The sequence below is a fragment of the Microcaecilia unicolor genome, chromosome 8 (genome assembly GCF_901765095.1).
Source record: "Microcaecilia unicolor chromosome 8, aMicUni1.1, whole genome shotgun sequence".
NCBI lineage: Eukaryota > Metazoa > Chordata > Amphibia > Gymnophiona > Siphonopidae > Microcaecilia > Microcaecilia unicolor.
Window position 1 is genome coordinate 213,577,064 of NC_044038.1, and position 20,352 is coordinate 213,597,415.

Consider the following 20,352-nt stretch of genomic DNA (forward strand, 5'->3'; position numbering starts at 1 on the left):
CGCCTAAAACTACGCATCTCCTTTTACATCAATGAAAGCATGGCGTAAATCCCAGCCCATAGATTTAGGAGCATTGAGCCATATTCTATAACTACGTGTGTAAATAGGAGGTAGTGTCCTATTGTGGATTAAAAACTGGTTAAAAGATAGAAAACAGACAGTAGGGTTAAATGGTCAGTATTCTCAATGGAGAAGGGTAGTTAGTGGGGTTCCTCAGGGGTCTGTGCTGGGACCGATGATTTTTAACATATTCATAAATGACCTAGAGATGGAGGTAACTGGTGCGGTAATTAAATCTGCTGATGACACAAAGTTATTCAAAGTAGTTAAATCGCAGGAGGATTGTGAAAAATTAGAAGAGGACCTTACGTGACTGGGAGACTAGCAAGCTCATTTTCAAAGCACTTAGCCTCCCAAAGTTCCATAGAAACCTATGGAACTTAGCCTCCCAAAGTGCTTTGAAAATATGCCTCTAGGCGTCTAAATGGCAGATGGCGTTTAATGTGAGCAAGTGCAAAGTGATGCATGTGGGAAAGAGGAACCTCAATTATAGCTACGTCATGTAAGAGTCCACGTTAGGAGTCACCGACCAAGAAAGGGACCTAGGTGTTGTTGTTGATGATACATTGAAACCTTCTACTCAGTGTGTTGCGGCGGCAAAGAAAGCAAACAGAATGTTAGGTATTATTAGAAAAGGAATGGAAAATAAAAATGAGGACCGCACCTCGAATATTGTGTTCAATTCTGGTCGCCGCATCTCAAAAAGGATGTAGTGGAATTAGAAAAGGTGTAGAGAAGGGCGACAAAAATGATAAAAGGGATGGGATGACTTCCCTATGAGGAAAGGCTAAAGCAGCTGGGGCTCTTCAGCTTGGAGAAAAGGCGGCTGAGGGGAGATATGATAGAGGTCTATAAAATAATGAGTACAGTGGAACGGGTAGACGTGATGCGTCTGTTTAGGCTTTCCAAAAATACTAGGAATAGGGGGCATGCGATGAAGCTGCAAAGCAGTAAATTAAAACGAATTGGAGAAAAATTTTCTTCACTCAACATGTAATTCAACTCTGGAATTCATTGCCAGAAAATGTGGTAAAGGCGGTTAGCTTAGCAGAGTTTTAAAAAGGTTTGGACGGCTTCCTAAAGGAAAAGTCCATAGACCATTATTAAATTGGACTCGGGGAAAATATTTCTGGGATAAGCAGCATAAAATGTTTTGTACTTTTTTGGGGATCCAGCCAGCTATTTGTGACCTGGATTGGCCACTGTTGGAAACAGGATTCTGGGCTTGATGGACCTTTGGTCTGTCCCAGTATGGCAATACTTATAAATTTTAGAATATTCACAAAACACCAATTTCCCGACCCATAACCACGCCCCGTTTTGCCTGCACACCTTAAAAAGTTTAGGCGCACTGTATTACAGAATACACTTAGCAATTTGTGTGCGTAAATTTTAATTATTGTCAATTAGTGCTTATTATTGTTTGTTAAGTGCTGTTAACTCTGATTGGCTTGTTAAGCCAATTAAGTTACGTGCACTGTTATAGAATCTGCTTGGATTTCATCACGGAACGCTAGGCGCACTATATAGAATCCGGGGTTAAGAGATGAATATCGGCACTTAACCAGATAAGTGCCAACTCAGCCCCAGACCACTCGTTGAATAGCTGGTTTTGGCTTAGGTGGTTAGTGCTAATATTCGGTGGCAGTTTAGTGTCCCCGCACAGGTGATTTAACCAGGCAGGATGCCCCAGCCTACATGTCAGACCTGATAGACCTACCACCCAGGAATGCTAAAAAGTCATCCCGCACATTCCTCAATCTTCACTTCCCCAACTGCAAAGGTCTAAAGTACGAACTAACGCATGCGTCAACCTTTTCCTACCTGAGCACACAATTCTGGATTGCGTTGCCGCGCAATTTAAAAAAGATCTACGAACTAACAAACTTCCGCAAACTACTGAAGACACATCTCTTTGACAAGGCATATCACAAAGATCAATAAATGTGAACCTCTCCAAATATATCCAGAATAGACTTATTATATCTGCTTGTTATACTACTTTCATGTTTTATTCACAATCATGTTACCCAAGATCCTCTGTAATACTAAATGTCTATCTTACCATGTATTTCCACTATTCATGATGTATTGTAAGCCACATTGAGCCTGCAAAGAGGTGGGAAAATGTGGGATACAAATGCAATAAATAAATAAAAAATAAATAAATATACTTCCATGTTTGCATTGAAAAAAAAAAAAAAATATATATATATATATATACATTTAACTTGATTAACTGCCTTTTCATAAAGGTTATAGGGATATGCATTTGTTCAAAAAGCCATGGAAAACATCAACAGCATTTGTCGTGTTGTGTTATGTCATTTTTAACCCCTAACCAGCGGTGGTTAGGGGCTTTTTGGGCTGCTGCTGGCAGTATCCAGGATAACCCATGTCAGGCCACATCTGGGTACGTTCTATATGTGGATAACACTTAAGCGTTTCCCAAACTGCGTGACAGAACAAGTTGAAGGGGTGTTGCCATGGGTGCCTGCCTCCACCCCCCCCCCCCCAATTGGTGCAGTATCATTCACCTTCCTCTCTCCACCTCCCTGCTCCGCCCGCTCGTACACGGGAACAGGAAGTGGCTGTACAAACAAGGTTTCCGGGCTTACACATCTTTGCCGATGCCAGCAGCCTGGAAGTTTGGAGGCCTGCTCCCGCCCCGGGACTCTGGCTGCTCAGCTCTCAGGGAGGGAGGCCGGGGCTGCGGGACATCATGTTGCCTCCCTCCTGTGTTCAGCTCCGAGCTCTTCTTCATCCTCCGCTCCCCAGCTAAGCTCTGGTGGTAGGTGGGAGAGATACAGCGAAGTGGTGAAATCTTGTATATATGGGTCAAGGGGAGGGGGAGATGCTGCATGGAGAGGGAGAAATGTTGGATATAGAGGTGACAGGAGAGATAGTGCATGGGGGAGAGAGAGCGAGGGAGAAATATTGAATATGATGTGTGGGGGGATGCCGAGAACCGAAAAACTTTGGGCACCACTGACTTATGCGATTAAGTGTGATATTCAGAACTTAACTGGATCAAGGTAGGACTTGTTTTACGTGGTTCTATTTATCCAGTTAACATATCCGATTAAGTGCAAACCAGTTCGCAGACCACTCACAAAATAGCCGGTTTTGGCTTAGGTGCTAACTGGTTATATTAAGGGGCACTACCCAGTAAACTGAATATATCTGGTTAGCCCTGGACAAGCAACTTAAATGGCCAAGAGCCTCTCATGGCCATTTAAATCACTTTGAATATTGACCTTTTTTTTTTTCTGTTCTGTTGTCAATACTGCACACTTGTTAGTAATGTGCGCTATTTATCAGTAGATTCATTGCTGAGCAATTAAACACGCTACGCACAACGGCATATGCTACTGACAATATTATCCCCCCCCCCCACACACACACACACAAAAATGTAAAAACCTGAACAAAATAAAAATAAAAAAATCCTGTAAACAACATGGGAAGCTAACCAAAACGAGGCTTTTCAGTTTGCACACCTCCGAAGCTTCTACAAACACAACTGAAACGTCTACAAACTGTACAAAACACGGCAGTTCCATTTCTTTCTAACGCCCACAGATCAGACCGTATTACCGGCTTCCAATTTCATTTTGGATTCAGTTCAAGGTTCTCACACTGGCCCGTTGAGCCATTTACATTGGTAAAACCTTATCTGGCTTCTGCCATCACCCCATACTCTTTATCCTTCAGTCCTCAAACACACTGCGGCTTTTTATCCATCCGCCCTCCTCTGTGCAACTTGAGACAGCACGATATTCAGCATTTTTCTTTCTGGCCCCTACCCTCTGGAATCTTTTCCCACTAATCCTGCAACTTGAATCCTCCTATTCACCGTTTAAAATGGCTCTCAAGACACACCTTTTTGCTTTCACCAAGGCTTTTGGCTAAATGCACAACTGCCATTGAGACCCGGCAGGCACCAAGCTATTCCGCCTTGGAAAATCTTTGCATCTAATTCTTTTCAATATAACATAATGGTGTTTTTTTTTCCTATTTCACATGCTTTGCTTTTAAGTAAGCTGCTTTGTTTTGAGTAACCTACATAATAAAGCGCACTTCCAACGTTCTGAAGCTGACTGCGTGGACATAAGCCTTGAGGCATTCGTGCTTCTGTATCCATCTCCTGAAATGATGACATCTCCCACTTCCGGGTGCGTCAGCAGCGACAGTGCCCAATCACAACATAGCAGCGCGAGCCAACTCCGTCGCGTACCTGTGCTGACGGGGGACCCCAACCCCCGACAGCGAAGTCATCAGATGCATGCACAGAAACTTGATCAGACCATTCAGCAAGCAACGCCGGTGCAGACGAGAAGAGGACTTCGCCTGTGGGGGGATGGGGTCGCCCATCAGCACAGGTATGCAACGGCGGCAGGGGAGGGTTTTCGGAAGAAAGGGGGGGATCGAGGGGGTCGTGGCAGGGGGGTCCAGGGGTCAGTAACACAGAGGGGGGGTGTTGAAATCAGAGGGAGGGGGGAGGGGGGAGTCTGTAACTCGGTGGGAGGGGCATGAGGGGGCCTTGAACTGGAAGGGAGGGAGGGGAGTCTGGAACTCAGAAGGAAGGAAGGAAGGGAGGGAAGGGTGGGGGATTACCTTGCTAGCGCCCGTTTCATTGCCTACCGAAACGGGTCTTTTTTACTAGTATCAAATAAAGATAACCATAACCCTAACCAATGAAAGATATTATGGGAGGTAGAGATTATATCTTGGTATTACCTCACAGCTCCTAAGCCTATGGAAAGATATAAACAGGATGGAGTCGGTCCAGAGGACGGCTATAAAATTAGTTAAGCAGTCTCTATGGTAAAACATACAGGGTCAGGCTTAGGAACTTCCACATATATCCGCTGGAAGAGAGGTGAGAGAGAGAGGGGATATGATAGAGATGTTTAAATACCTCAAAATACAGGAGGTGACCCTTTTTCAAATGAAGGAAAAATCTGTAATGAAGGAGCATACGATGAAGTTAAGAGGAAATAGGCGTAGGACGAATCTAAGAAAATACACTTTCACCAAAAGGGTGGTGGATGCATGGAATGGCCTCCCAGTGGGGGTCGTGAACACAAGGCCTGTGTCAGAATTTAAGAAAGTGTGGGACAGGAATGGGGGATCCCTTAGAAAAGGAAGTGGTTACTGAGGATGAGTAGACTGGATGGGCCATTTGACCCTTAGCTGCCATCATGTTTCTATGTTTAGAGAAGTATGAATTTCCCACCGACTAAGGAGGATATTTCTGTGCTATTTGACTGTAGGTCCCCATCAGCCAGGCTGGCATGTTCAGGCTTAGGATACAGAGCAAACCATCTGTGCAAATAGTGACAGGTACCTCAGACTCCTGGCCAACACTTTCAGCTCTGCTTCTAAGATCCATGGCCATGCAATAAGTTGTATTGCACACCAGTGTGGTTTGATTATCAGAGGTAGTGGTATAAAACAGCACTTTAGGAAACGTGCATTTGCAAAAGCTACACGTGCTGGACATAGTAGATGACGGCAGAAAAAGACCTGCACGGTCCATCCAGTCTGCCCAAGAAATGTGCCACTTTTTTGTGTATACCTTACCCTGATTTGTACCTGTCTTTTTCAGGGCACAGACCATACAAGTCTGCCCAGCACTATCCCCGCCTCCCAACCACCAGCCCCGCCTCCCACTACCGGCTCTGTTATCCAATCTCGGCTAAGCTCCTGAGGATCCATTTCTTCTGGACAGGATTCCTTTATGTTTATCCCACGCATGTTTGAATTCCGTTACCGTTTTCATCTCCACCACCTCCCGCGGGAGGGCATTCCAAGCATCCACCACTCTCTCCGTGAAAAAATACTTCCTGACATTTTTCTTGAGTCTGCCCCCCTTCAATGTCATTTCATGTCCTCTCGTTCTACCGCCTTCGTATCCAAAAAAAACTCTGTATCAGTGAAATCCAAGCATTGGCTTCAGCGAATTAGATATGTTTTATTTGATTCCATTTGTAATCAGTGCATATTCTCGTCAGCCTCACTGCACGGACCCCTTTTGTTCTGCTCCTCCATCTGTGAATATTTTAACCGTGGGAGATGGTATCTTTATCACTACTACTGAAATATCACAGCTGAGATAAAATAGCCTCCGAGAAGTTGCGATGTTCTGTGAGCTCCATGATATTCTCTGCTGCCATCAGCCCCCACCCCTTGAGCCCTTCCTTATTATCTGTATCACGTTAGCCATGCAGAGAAAAATGGCTCAGGGTGTTTAGCAAAATAGTGAGCTGCAATGGATTCGGACAAGAACTCCAGTGACGGCTGACATATTGATGTCATTAATTTTGCGGAGGCAAAGGAATCTCTTTTCATGGTAACGCTTATCCCGAGATGCTGTACAGTCGGGCTAGTGTCAGGTTTATTTGACGAGTTCAAACGCAGGACTTCTTCCTTAAGCAGTTCCCATGCTTGCCGCATATTTTTCGCTTCATGTTTCTCTCACATGCCACAATTCTTGACACTTATAATCTCCAGACCTAAAGCAGATGCACAAATCGTGAACATTTTTGGAGGCAGGGGAGGGGATGCCGAGCGCACAGGGTTAGGAGGTACAAGAAAAACAGAAGGGGGGCTGATGCTATGTTAAACTTAAGAAGCTTAATAGACAGAGATAAAGCAGCTCCTCTGTTTAAAGACAGACATGTAATAAATTTTACATACAACAAATGGTCTTGTCCCCTAGTAAGATTCCAGGCTAGTTTTTCTTTTCCATCGCTGTCAAGCTTTTTGACTTCCAACTGAATTTGTTATTTAAAAAAAGGATTACTACGTGTATATACAGAAATCCAGACATAAGTTCTGCAATTATTTTTCTCAGCTCTTTATTAAAGATCCCAAATGCAAATAAGCTACAATGATAATCTGCCTTGTCTTTGGTGCAATTCAAATGACACTTAAGAATGAACATACTTATTAAAGGAAATAACCATCGACTACGGTTTTGGCAGTGGTTGCCTGAAACCAACACACTGTGCCACAAGGTGAGTTTAAGACAGGGGTAGGCAACTCCGGTCCTGGAGAGCCGCAGCCAGGTCAGGTTTTCAGGATATCCACAATGAATATGCAGGAGATAGAGTTGCATACCATGGAGGCAGTGTATGCAAATCAAGTTCATGCATATTCATTGTGGATATCCTGAAAACCTGACCTGCCTGCGGCTCTCCAGGACCGGAGTTGCCTACCCCCGGGTTTAAGATAAATTTGTTTTTAAATCTTTATTTTTATAAATTTCACATTTACTTAGGTCTTATTTTCTGTGTTTTAACATGTTGGAAAACACAACGCAGGAATGCAAACATTACGCCCTCCCCATTTATCTCCGAGAAACCAGGTCAGCTGGGACAGTTCATAAAACACGTAAGAAACATTCTTATTTCTCACCATATACTTACATAGAAATTTAAGAAAAAATGTGGTACCCAATTGCAAGATGTATTTATTTATTTACTTACAACATTTGTATCCCACATTTTCCCACCTATTTGCAGGTTCAATGTGGCTTACATAGTTCCGAAATGGTGATTACTAGTTCCGGAAAAAAGAAATACATAGTTAAGGTAGACAGAATGGAGTAGGTATTCAGGAAGGAAAGCTCATCTTATAATAAAAATCGGGATAACTTAGCTTAAACCATCATGATACTAAGCCGCATTAATGGAAACTGCCTGTGGTTTTTTTCTGTGTATCCTTAGCTATGTCAGGAAAATTAAAATACTCAGACCAAGAAACAGGGAAAGTGGAAGGGGGGGGGGGAATGGGACTTACTTACTTGTACCTGGGGCAATCAATGGTTAAGTGACTTTTTCAGAATCACAAGGAGCTGCAGTGGGAATCACAAGTCACACATTCTGCCTTCTCATGCATTTTCCAGATTCTCAGTTTTCCCACACAGAAACGTGTTATCTTGCAGACAAAAATCCTGGGCTCCAATTACTTTTTCCATCTTATCATGCAAACAATTCACCTCTCTGGATAAGGTTGAGATTTACAAATTTTCCAGGGAACAAAGCTGAATGGACAGAGACTACCCGAGACTTACCACAAACTTCCAAATTTCTTCCAGCAAACAGAAATCTGGTTTAAGATACTGAAAGATCCATGGCTGTTCCAAGACCATCTGCTTTGGGGAAACCATTGCCAAACCTGCTGGTTGACTCAGCCTAGATTCGTCTGACATTGGTTCATGAGCCAGAGTCCTTGCCCTCTCTGCAGATGAACAATAGCCATAAACTCCATCTATGAGGCCATTACCCTCCCTCTCAGGTCTACCTTACAGCGCTGGTAGTCCAGTGGGAAACTTGGGCAAGAGGAACTCCCCTAGTTTCCTGCCCATGCAGACTCTGTACCAAAAAATGGCTGCCATGAGTTCCTGCAGCAATCTTGTGAGACTGCTGCTGAAACTTGCAGGAGCCATTTTCAGTATGGAGACCACATGGGCAGGAGTCTAGGAAGCCGAGCCTGCCCCAGCTCATCACTGGACCTCCAGGGCTATAAGGTAGGCCCAAGGAAGGTGATCCAGTTGCTTTCTTGGGGGAGGAAAGATGTATTTGGACGCAATCAATGCAACTTTTTCTCAACTGCCAAAGAGGACCCTGTAAGAATCAAAAGGACAGACAAAGCTCGAATCACACAAGACCAAGGAGGTCTCAATCTAACCTCCTTGCATGAGACAAATCAATAGCAAGGAAGGTGAGATTAAAAAGCCACCGCCCCTCTTTTCTCTGAATCACGAAGGCCTCCTCCGATGATTAGAGCAAAGATATCCAATAGGTGAGGTACGGTCATCCTTGGAGCAGGAAGTGGTGTGGAAGGCAGTTGAGTGCTGCTGTGTGGTTTAGGTGGTAACGACAGTAGCTGCACATGGATTACTGAAGTCAAGTGGATGAATCGGTGCTTCATATATTGCAGTGGATGGTGAGTGTTCATTTGTAAATTGGGAAAGGAGAACTCTGGCTCATGGAAGAGCTCCAACATCAGACGAATCTAGGCCGAGTCAAACAGCAAGTTTGACAATACACCAAAGCAGATGGTCTTAGAACAGCCATGGAAGGGAAGGAACGGTGGGTGCTAGGAGGGTGAAGTCAGATGCAAGCTTGCATCCGATCGGGCCTGAACTTCCTATGACAGGTAAGAAAAATACTTTAAAAAATATATATACTTTCTAAAAACTTGTACTTCATTACCAAGTACAAAAGAACAGACTTATTTGTAACGAGTTGCAAGTAAAAAGTAAGGTAAAAAAAATATGCAACTCATTACAAGTAAAAGTATTGCCACTGTACTTAAGTTGAAGTACAAGTACTTCGTTACTACTCATCTCTGGTATTTATATAGGCTGGTAAATTTTGTGTAATTTTTTGTAAATCTTATTGTACACTGCGTTGAGCCCATTTCGGTGTTATAGCTGTTTATAAACACTGTATTGGTATTTAGTTACACCAGACTAGCCCCCTGTCTACTAAGCCGCGCTAGCGGCTGCCGTGCGCTAATGCCGACAAAGTCCATTCACTTTGAATGGACTGTGTCGGCACTGCTGCGCAGCTTAGTAAACGGGGGGGGGGGGGGTAAATGACTACCCCTTTAAAAGTTTTTATCAGTCAGAGGGGACACCGACAGGGCTAATTAAAAAGCAAACAATAATAGAGACTTGATTGCAGCTAATCAGGAGCTTGCTCTGCAGGATGGGAACAAGTACATCCTTCCCTCCTTTTTTTAAAATTTATTTTATTACATTTTTCAACAATAACAGGAAAATAAACACATTTAACTAAGTATCCAATAAAGTACAACAATGAACTACAAAGAAAACAAAAATCAATCAAAACAGATCAAATCGTGGATTACTTGCTATTGTGTCTGCGCTCAAAAACAAGAAACAAAATATAAGAAATTTATCTTGCTCTAAAAGGAAAAAGAAAAAACAAACACAGGAAACGAAGAAAGCCTTAGAAACAGATTGAGCCACTATTTATTGAGAAGAAAAGGTTCTGAGAAAGATCTGAAAACACACAGGGCCCCTTTTACTAAGCCGCGTAACGCGCCAAGATGAACTTAGTGCCCAACTACTGCGTGCCTTTTGAGGTAATTTCATTTTTGACGCACATCCGTTACACGCGTCTGGAAAATATTTTTTACTTTCGGACGCGCGCCAAGTGGCAACTGACACATGTAGATCGTTACCGCGCAGATTCCTTTATGAAAGGTCTATGGCTGGAGGTAAGGTCAGACACTCAAAATGGATGTGCGACAATTTTGATTTTGCCGCAAGTCCATTTTGGGGGGGGGGGGGGGGGGAGGGAAGACATTTTTGGTACGTGTGCTGAAAAATATTTCTGCACGTGCCCAAAACCCGCACCTACACTACTGCGGCTTAGTAAAAGGACCCCATAATTGGCTCCTTGGTATGAATTTAAACATACAAGGAAAGCTTGGGGAAAAAAGTCCCACCTAGAGCAAGAACATAGCTTTTAAACTGCTAAAAACCTAGAAACACCAGAAAAAATATTTTCTTTTGACCGTAACATAGAACTTCCTTTTTAGGGGAAAAAGGACTTAAGCAATGAAATGTTATTATCATCAGTATATCCTTCCCACTTTTTACTTAAACCACTTTGATATTTATTAGTGGTGATTAAATTGAGTCTTTTAAATAAATAATAAATATACATCCTACTTGCCAGTCATAGTATGTGGCCATCTATTAGATTTATCCAAACCATTTTTAGTCGCTGTATAAAAATTGTTGCAATAAGCTTGGTCCACCCCGTGGAACAAGTGTAAATGAAGAAGTGTACTTTACACATGCACATAGTATTAACCAGGGTCATAGCTACCATTGAGAGAGCCTGACATAATGCTCAGGGCTGCCCAATGATAGGGCCCACCTGCAGCTGAAACCTCCCACTCCCATCACCCATCCATCCATTCCCTTCCTCTTCCCCGGCACCTCTCAGCCCCCCAACCCCCTTCTCCCTCATAGATGGTCTTCCAGACGTGTGGCAGTTGCAAGTGGAGGCAGCTCTGAACACAGGGTGCCTGTGAGCTGGTCCCTGCTCATGTCTGCGCCATGTCCCGCCTCTCTGATGCAAATTCCTATGGGCACGGCAGAGTGCAGGGAAGGCCCTGGCAGGGCCGGCTCGCAGGCAGCCTGTGTTCAGAGCTGCCTCTGCTGGACCAGCAGGGGTGGTGGTGCTGGATTGGTGCCGGACATGCAGAGGGGGAGGAGGGGGATGGAGAGGCACTGGATCTGTGAGGTAGAGAAGAAATGATGGGAAGGAGGAAAGCAGAAGGAATGGGGGAGAGGGAGACAGAGAGGGAGAGAGAGAGAGAGAAAGAGAAAGAGAGAGACCCGGAGTAAGGAGGAGGGGAGGAGGAGAGATGATGGACCTGTGGGGGAGGGAAAAAGAGAGAGACAAGACAGAGAGATAGACAGGGAGACCTGGAGCAAAAGAGAGGAAGAAATACTAAACCTGGGGAAGGGAAAAACAGAGGGAAGAGAGAGACCGACCTTGAGCAAAGGTGAAGGAGAAGAGAGAAAGAGAGGGGTGGGGGAGAGACATGTGGACCAATGGAAGGGAGGGAGAGAGATCCTAGACCATGGGGTAGGGTCAGGGGTGGGGAGTGTAGGAGTAAGGGAAGAGATAGGAGATAAGCTGGACATGGGAGGGCCAGGGACACAGAACTGGCATGGAGGAAGAACAGGGGTAGGGACACAAAGGAAAGATGGAAGGTGGGACATAAAGAAAGAAGAAATATCAAAAGAACAAGAGGTCCTGGAACAGAAAAAAAAACCCCCAAAGAAAAGCAGAAAAGAGGCACTGAGACAAAAGCAATACTGAGACAAGAAAGGTAGAAAAAAAGTACTTTTTTATCGTAATACGTGGGCTTTGGGAAGTGTGTATCTCTGATATCTTGCATTTCAGTTTCTATATTCTATTATTTGTTTGGATTTCTTTATTTGGCTATATATATGGCGTGACTGATTTTGGTGCACAAATCCAGTCATATTCTGGATTCACACACGCAATTACTTAACAATCTGATCAGCGCCGATAATTGCCAGTTAACAAGCAATTATTGACACTAATTGGCATTTATTAGCATTTACGCACACATTTTGCTAGGAATATTCTGTAAAGTGGTGCACGTAGATTCTAACACACACTGCCAAAAAAGGGGGTGTGGCCACAGACATGGAATGGGTGTACCTTGTGCATCCTGAAAATCTACACGCACAAATCGCTACGCGTATTCTGTAAAGTGGTGTGTGTAAATTCTAACGCGCACTGCCAAAAAGGAGGCATTTTGCCATGAGCATAGAATGGGCGTACCTTGGGCATTCTGAATATCTATGCACATGGATGATTATAGAATATATTTATTTATTTATTTGTTACATTTGTATCCCACATTTTCCCACCTGTTTGCAGGCTCAATGTGGCTTACATAGTACCGGAGAGGTGTTTGCAGACTCCGGTGTAAACAAATACAGACTGATGTTGTGACAAGAATAAAGTTCATGTGGTACAGCCACATAAGGGAATCGTACAACGAAAGGGGTGCGTTATGTCCATTACGTATTTTAGTTTTGTTGAGTAGCAGAGATCAGGCATTTATGTTGAATTCAAAGTCACCATTCTGGTGGCACAGGGAGCCCAGCAGTGGCCATATTCAGCTGCAGCCATGCCAATTGAAGCTGGAGATCCTCCTCCCTATCAACCTTGCCAACAGTAGCAACAATGCATTTATTTATTTACAATTTCTTAATATATCACCAATCATGCAGTGTCACACATTTAGGCAGTTTACACAGAGAATATATTAAAGGCAAGCAGCGTGTGAAAGGGAGAGGAGGGAGAGAAGGGCAAAGAGGAATAAGGGAGGTACTAGCAGGACATGGGAGGGAGCAATGGAGGAGTATGCTCACCATATGGTTGTGAGGTAGGTTTGTTGAAAGAGCCAAGTTTTGACTAGGTCATGCTGTCAGTATCATTGACAGGGACTTGCACCAGCAATATTTTTTTCACATTTGCAAAATCATTTAAAATTGATATTGAAGGATCCTATGGATGTACCAAACAGGAGCCAACAACTATCACTATGAGGAGGACTTCCCTACCATAGCTGCTGCAATATGTGACCATGACTGGAAGACCTAGAAACCGCACCTAAATCTAGGCGCAGTTTACAGAATACGCCTAGGAGGAAATATTTTCAGTGCCAATTTTTCAGGTGCCATATAATAGAATCTAGTCCTTTATATGCAAACGTAGCCTCAAACGTATGGGAATGACTTGATACTACTACCTCCTAAACATAAGCATCGGTATCTTAAACTGAATCCTACTAACAGAAAACCAATGCTCTTGTACTAAGGAAGATGCTCAATTCTGGTGGTATTTTACAAAAGGCTTTGTTCAAGCAGAGCCTTATTTACAATACCTCCTGCACGAGTGCACATGTATTTGCAGGTACGTGGAGCAAGAGCAGCCATTTTACAAAGTTGCACATTAAAAAAATGAATGGCACCAACCTGGCAACTTCCACAGGGTGGTGTTGGCACTTACAAATGGAAGTAGCATCGCTTTGAAGTGTATCTGCCGCATTTTACAAATTTACATGTATAAATTCCACCAATTAAGGGGGGAAGTGATCAGTGGAATCTACCATTACGATGGGTTATTTTACCAAGTCTTGCTATTTTATCACGGGTCTCAATGCATAAATCGGGACGTGCTAAAATAGCATGAATCAGTGGTAATAATGGTAGACCACATTGAAAACTTCTTAGTGTGAAGAGTTTCAGTCTCTGGTAGCTAAAGCCGATATTGTGATATCATAATGCTTCATTCCACCAATGGTTAACAACCAACCTCATCAGTAATGTCACAATGGCTTGACTGCTCTATAATTGGTCACTTTTATTACATATAGCTGTGATTTTGATTAAGGGGAGAAATGGTGGGCTATCAAGATGTGTTATGTTACTGTTAAACTATTATTAGTAGCTAGGTCTCACTACATAAAATGGGACCTGTGCTAAAATAGCATGAGTTAGTGGTAAAATAACACATCTTAACGATAGGCCACCATTTTAATATGGCTTCATTTGGGAGGTGGATCCAACTATGTGGAATTAAGGACAATGGCTCCCTTTTATCCTTTGTATAAAACTCTGGCCATTTAAATTTTTCTAGACGTTTATGATTCTTTAAAAAAAAGATGTTCATGCCACTCGCAATGGGAATATAAACATCCACTTTGTTTTGTATTTTAAAAAGGCTCTACGTTGGCAGATCCTGTTCTAAAATGCTAGCAGAACTCGACATGTCTTAACCTGGACATCTCGATTATGATTTGTATGTCATTTCTAAATCCACCTTCACATATCTAGGCAAAATGCAATTTAATTTTATTAATTCCGATGGTTCATTGCATGTTAATATAATACAGTAATGCCCCAAAATTCCCTGTTTTGCCAAAAGCTGTGTCAAGTGTATTTACGTTAGACTATCATCTTAATTCCAGTTCCCACAGTTACACAGTGGCATCTTGAATTTGTTTTCACCAATTCTAGAATACTTCCTTTCCAGAACTACTAGCATGGTTAACCAATCATCATCTAATATTTATTTTAAGATCTTTTAAACAGATCATGAAGCTCCCCATATTCAGAGAGAAGATTTTTAAATATCAAGAAATGTAGTCCAACCAAGAAAATGTGGCAGAAAGATATAGAAATATTCCCCACTCTATTGGGAGACAGAGACTTAATTAAAAAGTATTTTCAAGAAACCTGGACGGATTGCCTATACATATCACATATTATGGGAAGATCTCTTCGGCACAATTCAAGTACAACGGCAAGTGTTAGCAGTATATTTGACAGACTAGCATCATACTTCACATATCCTGGCTTAAGAATCAGGTTCATTACTGTATGTGCTAAACTAATCCGTTTCCCGATATTGCCCCCATGAGGATCTCATTTACAAAATTAAACATGACATCTTCCTGCATATACACACACAAAAAAGGGCCTTTATAAAATTACCCCCATAGTGGCATTGTTCAAAGAGTTGAGCGTGGACCTGTCAGAAACAACAATGCAGGCAGCTGGTTTTCCAACAGAAATAACAGGAACAAGGAGTCCAAGTTACTAACATCTGACTGGACTCCAGCCAGCTAAGTAACCAAAACAGGAGATGAGTAAATGAGTTATTTTACTTTATTTTTTTTAAAGGGAAGAGAAGGGGGAAGAGGGGTTGGATTTAACTCATGCCTTTATCAGTAACAGTTCAAGGCAAGTCATGCTTTGGTACAGTAGATGTTGTCTGGATTTGAACTGCATAAAGCTATGTTTAAGAAACCTCAGAGCCTCTCCTGTTAAAATCTTTAAGGTTTTCAGGGATCCTTTTACTAAGCCACCCTAAAAGTGGTGTGCGGTAGTGTAGGTGCGTGTATTGGGCGGGTCGGGCCAGTTTTTAACCGCGGCTGCAAAAAGGGGCTTTTTTTAAAAAATGGGATAAGAAAAGGGTCTGCGATAAAACGGAAACCAGTGCACGCCCAAAACCAACCTGAGCCCTTAACGTCGCCCACTGATCTAGTGGTAAGGGCTCATGCTCAGTGACTGGTCAGTGCGTGCCAAGTGCCGATTACCGCCAGAAACGACGCAGGTGGGAGGAAATAAATAAATCATCCAAGAAGTATGGATGCGTGCCAAATCTGAAATTACCGCCAGGGGGGGGTGCGGTAGCCTGGCAGAAGCCTCATTTTGGCGCTTGCTGCACGCGCAAAGCACCTAACGTGCCTTTGTAAAAGGGCCTCTCAATTCTTCATGACTCACTAAAATTAAGCGACATAGGGAAGAAGAAATAGAATGTAAACTAACACCTCTGCAAGGTCTAGCTAGAAAATGATAATAAGCAACGAGCCTTGCAGATGCAACAGAAAACCAGCTGTGCATGAAAAGCTAATCCATGAACAAAGGTTTACATTTGATGTACAGAGATATAAGGCAGTTTTGCTGTTTAAGAAGATCTGTTATCTTTGAAGAAAAGAAAATCGAGAAATGCTGTCATTTTCTGTTGACCTGTGTTTCAACTCTTCATTCTTCTCCTGTCCAGATTGAATATTTTTCCCCACTTCCAGCCTCCAAGATTTCGAGATGTTATATTATAATTTAATACATTTTCAATTAACCTTTAATTGGAATAAAACCTCTCTCGCTCTCATTTTAAAGATTCCATCCTTAAGCGCCCTGTATCTGGTGTACACTAACCAGATGCCACAGGAGTACTAACAACTGTACGTACCAGAGACTCAAATTCAGTTGAAATGTGTCTTTATAGGGCTGTCTCAGTAAACTGCAGTGGGCCCGCATGACTCACTGATCCGCCTGAGTTGGTGAAGTCATGGCAAAGTCTTCCCTATCAAAACAATTGACCCCAAAGGCCCCCCCCCCCCCAACCCCAATTTTAATATGCGACCTCCCTCCATCTTTCGCACAAGTAGCATGGATCTAAAGTAGAGGGGTCATTACCCTCCCGGTATACCTGTGCCTGCACCCCTGCTCCTCACACTCATCTGCCAGGCCTGTGGCTCCAGGCCTGCTATTCCTGGAGACACAACAGCTCTGTGACTCCAGATTCTAGCGCCATGGCTTTGAGATCCATCCATAACTAAAAGGAAGATCTTGTGTCAAGGGCTTATTTTCTATAAAAATACATTCTGGGTGTTTCATGGGGGTCTCAAAATTTACGTGCATAGTTATAGAATATGGCCCAGTGCGCCGTAAATCTACACCCAGGGATTTACGTCATGTTTTCATTGGTGTACATGGATGTGTGTAGTTTTAAGTGCTGGGATATCAACTAAGCGTATTCTATATACTACGCCTAAATCTAGGTGCCGCTTATAGATAACGCTTAGGTGGAAATGTTTACCGTGCAGATTTTTTATGGCACCATACATAGAATCTGGCTCTATATGTATATAAAGGGATATGAGATCCTACTTGAGCACATGAAATGCTATTCTGCATACTGAGGTTACTTATAAAATTACCCCCTTAAAGTATTGGAAGGAACTAAATCAAAATTAAGAAACAAAATTGCCAGTATAGTGGAAAAGAAACACAGATATCAGTACTTGATTTAGAACTTTACCTTATCTTGTACATTCGTATTGAAATACAAATACAATTCAAAGTATATTCACCAAAAATTTTTAATCCCCACTAAACCAGGAGCAGTCAACAGATTGTCTGTCTAACCTTGGGATACGGCCTACTTGAGATTTTAAGAAAAAAAAAAAGTTTAGCCTAATTAGTTTTGTGGGGAAATGGAGGTGGGGAGGATCTCAATCAAAGGGAGAATTCTAGCATGGTCAGGATTTGCAGATGCCCCCAAGCATGAATTTAGACATGCCTCAGATACAACATTCAGGTTTCCCAAAGCAGACCTGGATTCCCTATGTCTGCTTTGTAGGCCTGTCCAAACCACTCCCTCTCCCTGCCCTTCCTCATGCTCCTTTGCCATCTAAATGTACTGAGCCTCCCCACATCTGAATGATCACTGTTCCTAAATGGCATTTAAATGACTGGGCCTCTCCAGACATTCAAATGCTGCCATTTAAACATGGGGATGCTTTCAGAATAAGGGACATTATCTCAACACCATTATCCTAGTGTACTGGGATACTGACTCTCTTGCACAATACCAAGTCTACTATTAATAAGGCATATTTTCAAAACACTTAGCCTTCCAAAGTTCCATAGAAACCTATGAAACTTTGGAAGGCTAAGTGCTTTGAAAATATGTATGTGACCATTTTCTTGGGCTGGAGATTAATCACCTGCGTAAATCCTAGTGCTCTCATCAGGTCCAGGAAGACAGCTAGGGTTTCAATATATAATGTCTCCCAGGATCACCAACATAGAGACACTCAAGGTCACCACTGTAATGAGATCACGGTGTTCTTAAACATATATTGTTATGAGGTTCTCCTAACTGGATTAAAATGGATTATGATTCAATTAGATGGGCGATCGTGACTTTGTGCAGTTTAACTGTGACTTGGTCAGAACTGCTACCCCTCTAGCCTATCTCCATGGTCTTGGTTGATGTTAGATGTTGAATCCTGATGGGCATAGTTCAGACAGTGGTAATTCCCTGTTTTATCTAGCCAGATTTCAATTATTCCTAAGGTGTCTAGATGTTGTTCCCAGATGACATCATGGATCAATGGGGATTTCTTAGTAGCTGATTTGCATTCACCAGGCCTGTGGTTCCAAAGGGTGATTTAGGGCTGCTGGCAATAGCTTGGGTATGGTAGGTATGTCCACTTCTCCAGGAGTAGGGGTGATATTTGCTAAAGAAATGTGAATAAACTAATTTTGTGGCTCCTGTGGCCAGTGCTGTGCATTGCCACGTGGAAGGTTCCAGAGGAATCAAGTTCTAAAATTAATGGGATCCCTAGATTCAAAATAAATGTGGGGAAGACCAAAGATCAACTGGGGTCCATGGTTATGCTTTAGGAATGAAAACTGGCCAGATTAGTTGAGTCTTACAGTTCTTAAATGCCATCATTTTCCAATACATTTCTTACACTGTCTTACAAGGGATTTTAAAGTCAAAAATGGCCTTTTCTTATAAAAACTGTACATATGGTTAACAGAATCCCACTTTCAAGAATAATATTATAACAGAGTGTCATGGGTATGTGCCTACAGAGGCATAAAAGTAGGCTCTATTTAATAAATACAAGTGTCTATTTGTCTTTATAAAATCCTAAGATATGAGGCAGAGGACATGCCATTACTTGTAGGCACAATCACTTAACACCTGCTTGAGAGTAAAGATTAAAGTATTTAATAATCTACATATATATAGGGCCAGATTCTATATATATATATATATATATATATATATATATGTGCGGAACTAAGCATATTCTATAAAATTTAGGCATGGTATATAGAATACGCTTAGTCAATAACGTAGCGCCTAAATCTGAACATGTTCATTTATGTGTATTGTGTAAATTCATGCGTGTAGATTTAGGCACACTGACCCGTATTCTGTAATTACACATGGAAATTTTGGAACACCCACAGAATGCCCATAAAGATGACCCTATTAAGCTACGAGTATTTATTTTGAACTGCGCACTTTGCAACTTAGGCGCAGTTCTTTATAGTGTACGCCTAGCGATTTCTGCATATAAATTGTAATTATTGCTTGTTAAGTGCTGTTAAAAACACTGATTACCTTGTTCTGCCAATTAAGATACGCGTGTATCTCCACGTGGAATCTAGGCGCTATATATAGAATCCGGGGAATAATGTGTTAACCCCGCCTACATTCCACCCAAACTCTGCCCATGTGCTTGCCCACTGGAAAAGTATATGCTATTATATCATGGCATGTAATAATAATTCTGTCAATAATTTAACAGAGGTAAAAAAAACACGCAGATGTGGCCACATGTACACAGGAATGATTTTATAAAATTACCTTTTCAATGCCAAAAAAAAAAACCCTGTAAAACTAAGGGGTCCTTTTACTAAGGTGCGCCAAAAAGTGGCCTGCGCTAGTGTAGACGCATGTATTGGATGAACGCAGATCCATTTTTCAGTGCACCTGCAAAAAAGGCCTTTTGTTTTTGTCCAAAATGGACGTGCGGCAAAAATGAACATTGGCGCGCGTCTTTTTTGGGCCTGAGACCTTACCGCCACCCATTCACTTAGCAGTAAGGTCTCGCACATTAACTGGGTGGTAATCGTCAGCGTGCGTACAATGCCAATTATTGTGTAGTTAGCGCCGTGGGCTGGAAAATAAAATATATTCTCCGGCGCACGTAGTGGGCACGCGTAAAAAATGAAATTATCGCCCGGACCACACGGTAGCCGGGCGGTAGTTCGAAATTGGTGCGTGTTGGGCATGTGTAGGCGCCTACACGGCTTAGTAAAAGGGCCCCTAAATGATAACTTTTTGATAGTATTTTGCACATTCGGAATACGTTTTTAAATATCCCACAATTCTTGGTAGTAACTTCCAGACGTTCTTGACAGTTTAGAAATGTTGTAGTCTGAAAAACACCAGGACAAGAAGTTGTTTTTCTAACTGACATTTAATCATCACAAGATGTATTTTCTTAAAAATTACTTCACATAATGAACACAAATGACATTTGAACAATGGCATCTTGATAAGCCGATTAAAAAGAAAAAAAAAACCTAGTACCTAAAAG

The 20,352-nt window shown here is 42.3% G+C and overlaps 1 protein-coding gene and 1 long non-coding RNA gene across 2 annotated transcripts in view; both read right to left on the reverse strand.

The window, feature by feature from the left end:
• The window catches only part of TSHZ2 (teashirt zinc finger homeobox 2), a 331,593-nt gene that overhangs the window by 216,898 nt on the left and 94,343 nt on the right, over positions 1–20,352 (reverse strand). The window lies entirely within an intron of this gene.
• LOC115475471 lies at positions 1,448–19,418 on the reverse strand. The gene is made up of 3 exons (XR_003943036.1): positions 19,364–19,418; positions 14,245–14,249; positions 1,448–1,500 (listed from the first exon to the last, which is right to left on the reverse strand). It is a non-coding gene; the product is annotated as an uncharacterized LOC115475471 (long non-coding RNA).